At 48.7% G+C, this 5,310-nt stretch overlaps 1 pseudogene; it reads right to left on the reverse strand.

Moving 5' to 3' along the window:
* Positions 1–1,653: 1,653 nt before the first annotated feature.
* Positions 1,654–4,746, reverse strand: LOC119350596 (annotated as a pseudogene).
* Positions 4,747–5,310: the final 564 nt, after the last annotated feature.

Raw genomic sequence — 5,310 nt, forward strand, 5'->3', positions numbered from 1 at the left:
CAATGACATTAAAAATCTTAAAAATAAAATATACTTAAATCTTAAATTTACTCATCTCCCTAACAATCTCCTTATATTTACTCTACTGTACGGCGGCTGAGCAAAAGCCGCGCCTCTCCTCCACTGCCTTCCCCCTTCCCTCCCGCACTGCCTCTTCCACCCCCCGCCGGCGCCCCCCGCCCGCTGGGGACACTCAGTAAGCTCTGCAGCTGTCCCCTACCGCTTGGATTTGCGCCGCCTCGTCCCGCGGCTGGCAAAAAATTGGTGGATCTGCGGCCGCTGCCACTGGATTTGGCGATTCCGGGCGGCGGCGTCTGTGCCTTGCCATGGATTGGTCAGGAAGCGGACCACACAGCCACGACGACGCCTCCGGGATGCATCCATGTACCAGCTCATCCTCTAGCCACTCAAATCTCTCCTGTCGGAGGTACGCCGACAAATACACGCCCGACCGTCGCCCGGGCTCGGCGCTGGCGCAGCGGCTCGCCGATGCCGGTCATACAGTGTGACGACTGCACGAAGAAGGTGGTCCGCCGAGTTTCTACCATGCGGCAACACCCCGGATGAGTGTTCTTCAAGTGCACAAATGTCAGGGTATGTGCTTGTTTTGATTCGGTTGTTCACCGGATTCGGTGCAATTCCGTAGCTCATCTATGTGCTTTTTTGGTCATCTATGTGTGTAGGTTGGGTGCAAGTTTTGGTATTGGAAAGAAGAATACATCGATCTATTGATAGCACGAAGATTGATAGATGTTCGTGTACTCGTTGCTAGAATTGAGGATAGAGATGAGATTAGATGCGAAGCAACATCTACTTCTTTAGAATCGAAGAAGAAAGAAGTGTTGAAACTCAAGAATCCGCAGATCAACAATGAAGACATAGAGAAGATATTAATTCAACTAGTGGGAGCAGATAGGGAAATTGGATATCTTCTAAAATGGCTAATTGTAGTTATTATTTTCTTTGGTCTTGCTCTCATGGCAAAGAATTGGTGAATTATGTACTCTAATGTCATTGAATGAAATAAAAAAGTAAGGAAATATGTTTCAGTGGCTGAATATGTGATGCAAATGGATTTTCTTTTACTCCACTAAGTTTAGGGGATCGGCTAGAAACGGCCAAAACTTAGTGGAGTAAATTTACTCAACTAAGGTTTACTCTGCCGTTTTACTCCTCTGTTTTTAGGGATCAGTTAGAGTTGTCCTATAATTAATGTGAGGTGAGTATCCATGCCAAGCCACATACTGCTTAATTTAGCATCAAAGTACTTTGGTGTTTTCATTCTAGTAACCATAGTTAAATATAATTAACAATTGAAGTACTATGGTTCTTGCTTTATGTAAAGCCTTTTTAGATAATGAAAGATAGATCTCCCCTGGATTCTAGATTCAACGATGCATGCAATCCAAAATTAGTTGAGAGTCCGCTATGTAAAAGATGGAAAAGTAGTGAGAAGCTACAACGAGACCAATAGGCAAAGGTGTACTGCTAACGACAAAGGTACTGTTTACACTTTTTTTTTCTTCGAAAATCTGTTTTCTTTTTCTCTGTTTAATCCATAGGAGAAAATACAAGTAGTACATATCCATAAGCTAATGCCAAATTAATAGATAATTAGAGAGAGCTTCTTGAGCCTTCAGTGATGAAACTCCGTCAAATTAAAGAATCATACCTTGGGAAAACAGCATTCAGGATCTTCTTCTCGCCATATTTCCTCCAGTGGAACCCATCATTTTCTGGTGTCTCAGTTAGTACCTCCCTGCTGAAGAAATAAAATTAACTGAACTCAGCTTTACTGCACACTTCCCTAACTAAGCTAACCATGAAATATAAATCACGGTATGCAAAGAAACAAACATATGCTACAGCTCCATGCCTGAACCGATGAACCGGAATAGCAAGATCTACCGACAAATTAACATTTCTTTCCTTCTATTCCTTGTATTACCATCTCTTTCCTTCATATCGCTTTGAACGTTAGATCTAGAATACCAGGGATGCCAAACCAATCCATGCATGATTTCCGTTTTTTGCACAGACTTAAAGATGATATATATGAAGCAGGAAGTTAAAGAACAAACGGACCAGCAAAAAAAAAAAAAGAACAGCCGGACTAGCAACACTGCAGGCATGGGGTAATGGGGTTAGATCCTCACTGAAAACCAGACATAAGTGTGTAGTAACATGGATCTGCCAGTAAACGATTCCTCCCTAGCACAGATCCCCACAGATACGCATATGCTACAGTAGTATTCCTTGAAGCAAACACAAAGTCACTCACATTGGAAGCTCCTCGCCATGGGTGCCTCGCCGGTGCTTTGCCTTCCTGGTGCGGGCAATGGCTCCATTTCGTGCCCCAGTGCCACCGCCACTACCAGAGGCGCCCGCAGCATAGGCCGCCGTGTTGGTGTTGTTAACCATTGTTGTTTAGTAGTTCATCTAGTTTATTTATGTTTGGGTCTGTTTAGTCTAAGTCTAGTACATCGATGCATGGCATCATGGTAAAGTGGACTGATGGATTGGCAATGGTGCGAGCTGATCATCGGTCAAGTGAAGCCAGGAGTTGTGAGTACATGCATAGGTACTAGGTAGATTTGATCAGTACATGCATGCAGCCGAGAGCGAGATGGATCCGTACGTTGCCGTGCCAAGAGACTAGCTCAAAGAGAGCTGAGTTAGTTGAGGCAAAGACGTTGAGTTGATCCATCAGAGTGGCTGGATGTGCATGCACTTGTTTAGTGGAGTACGTGTGTGTGTGGAGCGTCAGTTTAGGATCAGGCCGGTGTGTGACTTGGCCCGTGCGTTTGCTTCCCTTTTATATACCCTGTAATCACTTTGCTTAATTAAGAGAAAGAGAGTCAGAAAAGGCACAAGTAGTGCGGTGCCAAAACTCCTGTGTGCTCTTCTTCTATCTTGTGTGCGTGAGTTCATCTCCTACCCTGGGCAGAGATAACATTTGGTATTCAGAGCCATGGTGACTGAAGGTTCGCGCACTCCATCGCCGGGTCGCCGCCGTGTCTCAGCCTCGCCGGTGGTGCGCCGAGGTCGGAGCCCGACGCGGCGTGGCTGCCGCGAGGTGGTGGTGCAGCAGGAGGTCGTCCACCAGGCCAGCAGCTCCGTCGTCTACCCGCCGCTGACGGCGACGAACTACTTCGAGTGGTCGCTGATCATGAAGGTGAACATGGAGGCCCAACGCGTGTGGCACGCCATCGAGGGAGGCGGGAGCTTCAGCCAAGACAGGGCGGCTCTTGCGGCAATTCTGCGAGCCGTGCCGGAGGAGATGCACTCCACGCTTGCCGTGAAGGCGACGGCAAAGGAGGCATGGGATGCCATCAAGATCATGCGGGTTGGCGATGCCCGCGTCCGTGAGGCCAAGGCGCAGACTCTCCTCAAGGAGTTTGATGCCGTCCGCATGAGGAGCGGCGAGACCCTCGATGAGCTCGCCATGCGCATGAACGGGATCGCCAACAAGCTGCGCACGCTCGGCGAGAACCTCGACGAGGTGAAGGTTGTGAAGAAGCTTCTCCGCATCGTGCCGTCCAAGTATACCCAGGTAGCTATTGCCATTGAACAGCTTCTTGATCTTAAAACCATGTCCATGGAAGAGCTTGTGGGAAGGCTCAAAACGGCGGAGGACCGGAGCGACTTGGACGAGGGCGCCAGCAACTACGACCACGGTGGTGGGAGTCGCCTGCTCCTCACGGAGGAGGAGTGGCTTGCTCGCTACCGCAGCGGCGCCGGCAAGAAGAAGAGAAGCTTCGACATCCGCAAGGTCCGCTGCTACACTTGCCAAGAGTATGGGCATTACTCGAGGGACTGCACCGAGCCGAAGAAGGAGCGGGCGCTTCTCGCCGACGCGACCGCCGACGACAACCCGGGGCTATACTGAAGGTCGCCATGGAGTTCTCAATAAAGCACAACAAGGTTAAGGGGGTGATTGTTGGTGTTGTTAACCATTGTTGTTTAGTAGTTCATCTAGTTTATTTATGTTTGGGTCTGTTTAGTCTAAGTCTAGTACATCGATGCATGGCATCATGGTAAAGTGGACTGATGGATTGGCAATGGTGCGAGCTGATCATCGGTCAAGTGAAGCCAGGAGTTGTGAGTACATGCATAGGTACTAGGTAGATTTGATCAGTACATGCATGCAGCCGAGAGCGAGATGGATCCGTACGTTGCCGTGCCAAGAGACTAGCTCAAAGAGAGCTGAGTTAGTTGAGGCAAAGACGTTGAGTTGATCCATCAGAGTGGCTGGATGTGCATGCACTTGTTTAGTGGAGTACGTGTGTGTGTGGAGCGTCAGTTTAGGATCAGGCCGGTGTGTGACTTGGCCCGTGCGTTTGCTTCCCTTTTATATACCCTGTAATCACTTTGCTTAATTAAGAGAAAGAGAGTCAGAAAAGGCACAAGTAGTGCGGTGCCAAAACTCCTGTGTGCTCTTCTTCTATCTTGTGTGCGTGAGTTCATCTCCTACCCTGGGCAGAGATAACACGCCGCCCCAGGGTCGGAGGAGGAGCGGCTGTACTGCTCTCTGATGGACTCCAGCATAGAGGCGGACGACACTAGGGCCGTGGAGATGTTGCTCACGTTGGCCAGCGCGGCGCTGCGGCGACCGAGCTCCGGGATGAGCTCCAGCTGTTGCCGGAGGCAGTCAGCCAGCTGGGCACCCTTCCTCAGCTCCTCGATGACAGCGTCCCGCTGGTCGGAGGGCGGCGGGGACATCTCGGACTTGGGCCGCATCGCCATGAGGCGAGGGGATATTGCTCTAGTCTACTGCCTTCGGGAGGCGGATGTGAGTGAACTCTGTGAATTTGGATTAGGTGTTGGATTCTTAATTGGAGGAAATGGCCTAGCTGAGAGACATGAGTTGTTAAGTGTCTGTACATATATAAAAGAAATAAAGTAGTATTTACCAATTAAAATAGTTTCTAATTATTGCGTGTTTTGGTGCAAAAAAGAGAAATGTCCAATCTGTGTGAACCTCAAGTAATGCCTAGCTTGATGTGTAATTGAACGTGTATTGGAGAATGAGTAGCTAGGTGAAAGGCAATGACCAAAAGAGAACACTAGAGCTAAAAAACCTAAATCCAAATAAAGTTATCTGTACGGTTTATTGTCACTTTACCCGTCTGCATGCAGGATGTTGCCTCAATTTTTATGTGATTGGATACTGTTTAGGTGAAACCCATAAGTTCGAAGCAAGATTTCAGGTTAGTGTTGCGAACGGCAAAAAAACCCGAGCCACTCCTGCCGAGGGCGACTCGGGGGCGACCTTGCCAACCCGCCGCTGTCTCAGCTCTTCCCCCAAAG

This window comes from Triticum dicoccoides, chromosome 1B (genome assembly GCF_002162155.2).
Source record: "Triticum dicoccoides isolate Atlit2015 ecotype Zavitan chromosome 1B, WEW_v2.0, whole genome shotgun sequence".
In the NCBI taxonomy this organism is placed as follows: Eukaryota; Viridiplantae; Streptophyta; class Magnoliopsida; order Poales; family Poaceae; genus Triticum; species Triticum dicoccoides.